Source organism: Terrapene carolina, unplaced genomic scaffold, assembly GCF_002925995.2.
Source record: "Terrapene carolina triunguis isolate 2854851 unplaced genomic scaffold, T_m_triunguis-2.0 Scaffold88, whole genome shotgun sequence".
NCBI classification, from domain to species: Eukaryota; Metazoa; Chordata; order Testudines; family Emydidae; genus Terrapene; species Terrapene triunguis.
Window position 1 is genome coordinate 10,692,987 of NW_020664439.1, and position 10,379 is coordinate 10,703,365.

The following is a 10,379-nucleotide window of genomic DNA, read 5'->3' on the forward strand; positions in this document are numbered from 1 at the left end:
GCCCCCACCACCCCCAGGCCCCAGCTTACCTTGTGCTGCTGCCGGCCCGCCCCTGCTCCTTTTCAGACTTCCTGCGAATCTCCGATTCGTGGGAAGCAGGGGAGGGGGCAGAGCGTTCAGGGGAGGGGAGGAGGGGAAGTGAGCTGGGGGCGGGGTGGAGAGCTGCAGCGCGGGGCCCTCTTGGCGCGGGGCCCAATTCAGCCGAATCGGCTGAATCGGCCTAAAGCCGGCCCTGCAGGGATGGTCTAGACAGTATTTGGTCCTGCCATGAGGGCAGGGGACTAGACTCGATGATCTCTCGAGGTCCCTCCCAGTCCTAGAATCTATATGAATCTATAAGAATAGCCATTCTGAGTGAGACCAATGGTTCATCTAACCCAGTATCCTCCCTTCCAACTGTGGCAGGTGCTAGGTGTTTCAGAGGGAATAAACAGAACAGGGCAATCAGTGGGTGATCCATTCCCTGTCACATCTAGTTCCAGCTTCAGGCAGTCAGAGGTCTAGAGACACCCAGAACACAGGGTTGTGTCCCTGACCATCTTGGCTAATAGCCATTGATGGACATATCCTTCATGAACTTAACTATTTTTTCTTTAATCCAGTTATAGTTTTGGCCTCCACAACATCCCCTGGCAAAAGTTCCACAGAACAGAAGTGCATTCTGTGAAGAAAAACTTCCTCTTTTGTTTGTTTTAAAACTGTTGCCTATTATAATAATTTCACTGGATGATGCCATAGTTCTCGTGTTATGTGAAGGGTAGATAAAACTTCCTTATTTACTTTCTCCACAGCATTTGTGATTTTATAGACCTCTATCCTATTCCCCCCCCCCACATCTCTTTTCTAAGCTGAACAGTCAGTCTTTATAATCATTTTTATTGCCCTTCTCTGTACTTCTCCCAACTCTGTTCCTGTTTTCCTGAGTGTTTCAACTTTAGAAAAACCAGGGATATCAATTCTGGTCTTTCTTGGTTTTGCTGAACAACTTTATGTTAAGACATGTTTGTTAAGAGCTCTTGACCTTAACTGAAAGGATGAGAACAATGAATCTTTAACACTTTGGCTACAAGACAACTTTGTCAGTCATCAACATTGAGCACACAAATCGAGCTCCAGCTTCTAGTGCTCAACCTCAAGCCACTACACATCTCAAACCTTGTCTCCCAAGAGCCACCACTGCTCCACAGACACCAGTCTTGTCTCCTCCCCATTCCAGTCTGTGCATTTTTCCATTCTACCATCTGCAGGTGCAACATCCCTTCTATTCTGCATAGGCTCCTTCCTCAATTGTGCCTGTAAGAAGTGAGATCATCATCAGGTTCCACTCCTCCCCAAGTCTAAATGGTACCATGGACCTCCGAAATTCCCCGTGCATCCTGTTTGCTTTTAAGTCTGGCTTGAAGAATGAAAGCACTTTGGGGCAGGGATTCCATTTTTTGATAGCATACAGCACTGAACACACTGTCAGCTCTAAGCAAATTATAATAAAGCCACTATTCAAGCTTCAAGAGAAAAGATTGTTATAATTGCAAAGTCATTCCTCGCTGCCCCACCAGGTCGTATTCCAAGAGTTTGTTCATCTGGCAGCCAACCAGTGAGTCTATGCCACCCCAAGTAGTACCTATAATCCTACACTGCGAGAGGGCCAGCCAATGAGTACATCACTCCCTATCTCCAAATGACGAGCGAGAGTCCTTAAGGTGCAATGGAGGAGTTTCCTCAACTCAGAGCGATCTTCTATCATTCATTTTTGTTAGCAAGCTGTGAACCCAGAGCTGTTCTGGTGCTGGTTCTCAGGCTGCATGGTAGAATCTAGTCAACATATTTTACCAACAATACATATGAAATAAGATTTCATCTTCCAAAAGAAAAGAAACATTAAAAAATTGGCAAGAAAGATGCATTTTATGCTCTATATCAGGTGTGGGCCAACTTTTTGGCCTGTGGGCCACATCTGTTTGTAGAAATTGTATGGCCGGCCATGACTGCTCATGAAATTGGGGGTTCCTGGCCAATGGGAGTGGCACTTGGGGTGGGGGCTGCGTGCGGAGCCCCCTGGCCCTGGCCGCCCCTACCCATAGGAGCCAGAGGGGGGACATGCCGCTACTTCCAGGAGCTACGCGGAAAGCCCCCAACCCTGCTACCCAGCAGGAGCTCGAGGGCCGGATTAAAAAGGTCCGATGGGCCAGACATGGCCCATGGGCCATAATTTGCCCACCCCTGGCCTATCTGAAAGAAAGTTAAAGAGACTACTTTATAGAGGAATACTGTGGCTTTTGGGGGAAAAAGCATCTGGCTGTGACAACATCTTTTCCTTTTGCCATATGTACATCAGCTAACATCAATTGCCTACCTAGTAATCCATACTTTGCACCGACAGTCTATAAAATTAATTTTAAAGAGAAAGTTTAACACGCACACCAAAAATTGTGGGGAGTGGGATTGCAAACAGTGTGACATGGATTTATAGTTAACAAAATTACAAGAAAAATAAGTGTGTATGAGATGCAAGTCTTAGGCGAGTGGCAGACAACAGCAATTTGACCAACTTTAATGTATACACACATACCTCATACATCATTTGAGAGCTTATTATGTCTACTTTAAGATGAGGTATGATGTGGAGCTGTCAAGTGGTACCATTCCCACAGAGAGGAGGATAAAAAAAACAAACGCCATAATCGGAAGTGAATGCAAATATTTCAAAGTGGTCATTCTTAATTTAATGACAATGTATTATTTCAAGACACAAACTTGGATTTTTGTGACCTCAAAGCATAACAATCTAAAAGTATAACAACATCCAATACATTTCAATGATACCTAGAAATGTCACAAGCAATAATGCTTGTGACATTCCTAGTCAACATCATTATCATCTTGTTCATCATTATGAGCTCTGTGAATATGTGCTTACTGTTGGGGCAGTGCCAAATTATTATGAATTACTGTGGCTGATATGAATGAATGTGGTAAGCATGAATTTGGCATGGATTGGTACATCTGAATTTGCTAGAGGATTCTGGGAGCAGGATTCTCTTAGCGTCAGACAGTTGGTAAAAGTGCTGAAATTGCACTTGAATGATTAATAAAAGCTCTATTTGTGTGTAAATTTCAACATCAAACTTTGGAATATATCAGCTGGGGGGTGGGGGGGGGACACCAGCTCACCAGATAAAGAAAACGTAAAAACATGCGATCAGTGAGCTTGGTACAGGCTGACCCAGGTCAAAATGATCCTCTGGATGGCATCACGCTAAGAGCTCAAGTGAATGATTGATGAGAGGGTAAACGTTGATTGAGCTTTAATCTGTGTTTGTTTTGCAGCCCCCCACCCCCTTCCAACATATTAATAGGAGAAAGCCAGCTGTAAAACACCCACCGGGCATATTTTTGGGACACATGACTCCTTTGAGAATAAAAGCTATAAATGCTAAGCAGAGTACACCTCTATCCCAATATAACGCTGTCCTCGGGAGCCAAAAAAATCTTACCGCGTTATAGGTGAAACCACGTTATATCAAACTTGCTTTGATCTGCCGGAATGCGCACCCCGCCCCCGGAGCACTGCTTTACCGCGTTATATCCGAATTTGTGTTATATCGGGTCGCGTTATATCAGGGTAGAGGTATACATTAGTTTCCCAATTAACATTTAAAGAAGTGATGCTGTAAGACAGAAGGCCTTGGGGTAACCAAGACCCTGCTACAAGGGACATTTCACAGACCAAGTACCTAAAAGGGGAAAAGAAGAGAAGAAAAGAAGTCTCCCTCTAGAACTGGTAGCTCTACCTGTTTTGTTTGCCAATCAGGATACTGTGCAAGGCCAACATAGTTACTGAGGGTTTATGCTTGGGGAATTAAGGCTTATTAGGGAGAGGTGTAGTCTATAACCTTTATTGCTTGTGTGATTTCCCCCCCCCCTTCAAATTACTATGCATTAAGCATATTGTTTCAGAATTTTCATTGGTACTGGTAACAATCCGCCCAGCTGTGGGCCGTTAAAGATCCATTTCAACCGTTACCACAGTTTTCATTCCCTTCGCATATACACAGTTCTGTGCAGTGAAGATTGTTTTGACTACAGACAGTTGATTGTGCAGCAACCACTATCAGTACAGACCAAAATAAAGGTCTCATAGAAGCTCAGATTCCATTGTGCTCTTGAAGAATAAAGTTCAATATACACATTTTTCTAACCATGTTGCAATGCTGATCCAGTACCTGGTTTAATTACGTGTAAAGACATTCTAATCTTTGTTTGCCAAGAGGCTCTTTTGACATGCTCTTCAAAACTATCCTCACATGGTGGGAGTTTGGCCAGTGACTTGTCCTTCTTGATTGCCAGTTTGAGCCCCAAGCAATTTGTGTCTCTGCGGGACTCCTTTGCTTTCTCAGTCTCAGCACTGCTAGCAACTTCTTTGTTACCACAAGAAATTGAGGCTTTTCTGACACTCTTCAACAATTTTTTTCCCCCCAGTATCAAATAGATATGGCACAGTCACATCCTGTTAATGCATGTGCATCAGGAAGCATGTTGCAGAAGTCAGGAACAAGTGCTTCACAAATTGTATGCATCAGTATGAAGCAAGGATTGTCAGTTTTGTGGTAACGGTGCCTGTTTCAATCCACATGTTATCTAGGTGTTCCGTTTTCTGAAAGTATAGAACAGCAAAGAACAAAACATCTGCGGCAGGTCACCTAATTACCATGGTTTCTTTGGCACCAAGAGACCCAAAAGCCATACTGGCATATAAAGCATACAGAAGTATCTTGTGTCTACTTCCTCTGTACTGCAGAAGTCTCGGGCTTCTTCATACACTTCTACTGGTCATGGACTTTGCTATTTCACCACTGGAAAAGCCTCAGTAGTGTTTGCGTTGAGTTTGTGCCTGCACCCCCAGGTGCATTTTGAACCATATATTCAAAGAAAAAGGAATTTTACAAGTGATAACTTGTTGGATAACACATTTAGAAACTTTTTCCGTGGAGGCATAGGGTGCCCACTAATCACCCGGTATGTCTTGCATCCAACCTTAGACCCTGCCCAGCACCATCATTCTGCAGTTTTCACAGAATTACTGTTGTCATATCTGTCAAACACTTGAATTACAGAATTAGCTTTATCAAATCCTTTTAGGGACTTTTATTCAGCAGCCAGTTCACCAAATGTGTGGAATTTGTCTCCAGCCATCATGTGTGTGACAGCCATTGCATCTCTGATGTATAATGCCATTTCTTCTTTGCATGCTTTTAGCTCATGGATTCATTCAGCTTGAGCTTCTAAGCTGTTTCCCTAATTCATTGTTCCAGCAGGATGGAAGAGGAGCATAGACACAGGTCCTACTGGACTAAACACAGTGCCATTGAAACATCATCTCTGTATCTCACCAAGAACGGGGCTCTGAGGAAAACGGTTTCTGGACTGATCCTTGCTGTGATTGTTCCTCCTTTGCCAGACTTAAATTTGGACTTCTTGACCATGTCAGCAAATGTTTTGATGCCCGATTTTTTAATTGGGCTGAAAAAAGCTGTCTCCCCCATCAGAATCAAGTGCATCTCTCCATTTGTTCGTCACCAATATCTGCTATTGTACAAACAGCTGATTGGCGCAACAAGCCTGGGAGGGAGGAGAAGCGGAGCTGCAGCACGCTTGTGGGAGGAGGCGTAGCGGAGGTGAGCTGGGGCAGGGGGGCCGCAGCAAGTACTGGGCGAGCGCAGAGGAACTGCTTGCGGGAACACAAATTCAGATATAAAGCGGTAAAGCAGCCCCATACCCTGGAACGCTGCTTTAACCACGTTATATTCGAATTCGCGTTATATCGGACCACATTATATCGGGGTAGAGGTGTACATTTACATCTTTCCCCTATGCAGTACTAACTGTGAGCACACAGTCTACTACTACTAGTGCACAATCTTCAGTGAGACTGATCTGGCCAGCAAATTTCAATTATAAATATAGAAAATTATTTAATCACTTATTAGATACTTTGACAACTAAGCACTAGATTAAGGTCTTGAAATTAACTTAAACAGTAAAAACTGTAGTCATTGTCATGTTGCAGTCTTTCTGGAATGATAAAAAGAGATCACACTGGTTTTGGGTACCATTGTTCAACCTCACCTGCAAGATTATGGCACCACTTGACATTTCCACATCATACTTAGTCTGAACATACATGAAATAACCTTTCAAAGGATACGACATAGGTGTGTGTAGTGTAAGTACATTAAACTCTCAAAATAGGGTCCTTTATGGAGAATTGCTGCATGTCTATCTGGCAAGTTTTAACCCAGAGCAAATGTTTATATTTTAAAAGATAAATCCTCAGGTATGGTATTCTATGGAAATATTAGCAAACATTTAATTGTGTGTGTGCAAACAGCACTTTTACATTAAATTTTGATAAGACAATATTGATTTAGTTCCAACTGGCCAATCTTAACACACAGTTTTTATAATGGAAACCAGAAAAAAAAAAAAAAAAAAAAGAAAAACCACCTGCCTCACTACATATTTACATAGTACAACATACCTGGTCTTTTCTTTCCATTATACTCTAGTAGTGTATTTTATTTATGTGGCTCAGCAAGAGAAATCTAAATTAGCACTGTTAATCTAAAGATGGTTTTGTCAGCATGGCTCCTTTACAATTCAACAGACATGAGTCAAGGTTCGTGTCTTAGATCACACAATAAAGCAAGGCATCTCCACAGAATACCAGGCACTGCTCATCCATGTTGTAACTCTTTCCTTGGCCTGAAGCCAGGATTTGCAAGTTCCACTAAACTTTATGTCAAAGTACCATCTTGGGAAACTTGGTTATAACTAAAATACCTTCAAATTTCCCTTTTATTTATTTTCTATTAAGAAAGACAGTACATCTACATTACCATTGTTTAAGCTGGAATTTACAGTTTCTTAGAATTCCTTTCAAAGCCTTCTTAAATTTGCACTGAAGCAATGTTGCCATAGCGCAAGGGGATTGTAAGTGAAGGATGTCAGCATTGCTGTAGAGAGCAGCCAAGCAAGCTAAGTAGAAGAGACAGCTAAAAATACACTATGATTTACAAGACTTGAACCTGGTAAAAACATGCCCTTATTTTAAGCCAAGAGGAATTTGGTAGAAATGTTTTTAACAGGAGGTTGCTAATCATTCTGATCAAGGTCTTGTAACAGTGAAAGGCTAGTCAGATCTCAGAACCCCACATTCTGATTTTAACCCTACCAAGTGCATTACTGCAACATTCTAAGAACAAACAAACTAGTCATAAGGGCTAGTCACAAGGTCAGTAAAATTCAAGAGCATCTCATCATCAAGATAACCATCACATGCAACCCTCTGTACAATCCATGAAACAGCTCCAAGCTCCATTGTAACACTTTCCTCCTCTGTAGAAGAGAGGATGGAGTGTTAGTGACCTACACAAAGAAGTGGAGCAAGCAGTATCTGTGGAGGAAGACAAGCCAGAAATAGTTTGCTCAGTTTTGGTATTTTTGGTACATGGAAAATCCATTACACTAAGTTTACAAAGCAACAATGAAGTCTGACAAGTGATTGAGTTGCTTCATGTGGACTAGCATGAGAGATGGTCTATCACTCAGCAATTCTTATGCTACAGGAAACTTATGAAATCATAAAAGACAGTCATAACAGCCTCAACAAAAATTAGCAATTTTAGTCTGCTCTAGTCAGTGTATATTTCTTAGTTGGTGCTGTATCTTCATTCGGGCACCTCTGTGCAAGTGATCTCAGCATGACTATTATAAGGTTCCCTTTTGGGAAATACATTTTATATCACTGTATCGCACCAAAGCACTGAGGAATACTGAGCAAGAAGACTGATGATATCAGATGAATTTAAGTGAAGTCTGTAAAGAAAGAAGAAATAAGGTCAGGAAAACACATGCATTAGGGAGCTGCCAAACTATTGTTCCTGGATGCCTCTAAACAGTTAAATGCAGAAGTTCAGCTCTTAGTTTCACAAGCTCGCAGTGTATAAAGGTACTTACAGTATGATCCATCTGAAGACCTTCAAGTGCTTCAAAGGCATTAATAAATTAAGCCTTAGCCCCACTGTGATGTAGGGACATGCAGATGGAGAAATGGAGGCAGAGAGGTTGCCCAAGGTTACACAACAAAATCAATGGCAGAGACAAGCATATTTAAGCCAGGTCCCCCACCTCCCCGTTTTGTGCTTTAGCTACTAGAACACACTTCTGTTAAGAATACCACTGTACACGTTATAAAACCATTGCCCAATAGTTTTTAAAAATGAATTTACAATGTTTGACTTTATTCTGTCATCAGCACAAAATAAGTCTAACTGCAACTCTCATGTTCCTGACAGACTGCTTTTGTTACAGAAAGGACATTAAAAATGCATCGTGGCTTGACATGTACTGCACAAACCAAACAAACATTAGTTGCAAGCTTAGGAATAGCCCTTAGGGGGATGTTATTTTTCTAAGGATAAACTCTTTCACAATGCAGTGTTATCTTGTTATGGATAGTTTCTGTCACCAAGGGCAATAGAAGCATTGTGAAAAATTGGTTTTGACTAGCACTCTGGGCTGCAGCCAATATCAAATTGGTAACCAAAGTAATAACTGATCAAGTCTAGATTCTGGACGCTTCTCACCCCATAGCAATGTGTAATGTGTATTTTACAAAATACAAGGGAGGAAAAAAACCTAAATTAACACGCCAAATGTCACATCAACTTTAACTACTGATCTTAAACTAGAACGTTCCTCCTCCCTCAGAATGAATGGGATTCTATGCTTGAGGAATTCAATAGGAAACAGTGTGGCACATTATTCAACAGCTTTGATGGTTTCAAAAAGTATTACTATTCCAAATGAGGATCAGACCAATTTCGAAGAACATCCTTGCCAGAAGTTTTTAAAAGTAGCAACAGGGCAAACTGATTGAATACATTTCTTCACTGGAACTCACACGTAGCATAAAAACTTGGATTTGGTTACTAACAAAATTATAACTTGTGTTACTTTTACCAAAGACACTTTTAATATTTCAAATTTTTCTAAGTAGCTCAGCTGAAGTCTCCTCTTTTGCCTCAAAAAGTCATTTTCTAAATGTCTAAAAATATTGCACTGATAGATGCATCACAATCTGCCCTATACACAGATTTTTGTTTACACTGGGATTGTTTGAGCCCCACCAACGTCTAAATTCACAGCCAGGCAGCATAAATTTATGGAGTTTTGTTTGTTTTTCGCATTTTTTGTTGTTGTTGTGAAAATCAAGACCACAATTAAACATAAAATTTACAAGCATTTCTGAAAGGCAGAAGAATGTGTATTAATATTATTTCAACCACAGATACTGGGGTTTGTTGTTCGTTTTTAAATACTAGTTTCTAAACTTGTAGCCACTGTTTCAAAAACGCACATCACTAAACATATCACGGAATAAAACAACATTCGTAATCAGTGGAAAACATTCACCTTTCAAGAACTTACCATAAAAATATTAAAGCACCTCTTAGGCTGGTCCGTTATGGGAATACAAAAATCCAGAGAGAAAGGTCGAACCACAAATAAACAAACAAAACAGAAAAGGGAGCTGTGACTCGCAAAAGTATTTCCTTAAACAATATTTTCCTCTTGAACGGCAACCGATCTACGCTTCCAAACGCTGGCAGCTGTAGGTTAGCACGAGCAAATCCTCCCGAAGAGACAGGTTTAAAAGCCAAGATATAGTTGAGGGCTGCTTAACGAAGTGTGAGAGAGCCACATCTGTGTGGTGTGTGCTGGGGCTCCAAACATACAAGCCAGAGGAAAGACGGGGAAAAGACACTTCCTTACTCAGTAGGATACAAGCTTGTAATAGAAAATCGAAGCAACCCAGCATAGCCAGGAAACACTTCACAACTGTTCCCACAGAAAAAGTGCCGTCACTCCCCACAAAAGAAAACTGGCCTCTGAACACCGTCCTCCTGCCCTTTGCAGACCTGGTTTTGTTGCTCCTTCAAAGGCTAATTTACTTCATGCCTCAGATTCCTCTTTCTGTCTCTCCCCTCCAGAGAGACAGCCCAGATGGGAAGAGCCTGCAGCTGAAGCGAGTGCAGTGCCCCATCGGGAAAGCTGATCCTGCTGATCTCATCACTAAGGGCTACTAATCCAATGACCAGGGAATTAAGAACAGATGGTGACGCCCCTTCCCCCAACACCAGCATTACCACACAGACGTGGAAACGCTCACAAGCCTGAGCCTACCAACTGGGTAATAGAGCTCCTCTTGCTATTGCACAAACTGCAATTCCTCGCACGCTTTCCTGTGCATCTGTCTAGAGCTCACCAAGAGCACTCTTAGTTCACTGAGCCAGCCCAGCACTGCATTATTTAACCCC

General features: G+C 41.8%; 1 protein-coding gene across 1 annotated transcript in view; it reads right to left on the reverse strand.

Annotated features, from left to right (window-relative positions):
- The window catches only part of SPSB4 (splA/ryanodine receptor domain and SOCS box containing 4), a 157,678-nt gene extending 147,624 nt beyond the window's left edge, over window positions 1-10,054 (reverse strand). Inside the window, exon 1 of the mRNA XM_024202867.2 lies at window positions 9,490-10,054. The gene's annotated coding sequence lies outside the window, so the exon portion shown is untranslated. The remainder of the gene's footprint in view (window positions 1-9,489) is intronic.
- Between the last annotated feature and the right edge of the window lie 325 nt (window positions 10,055-10,379).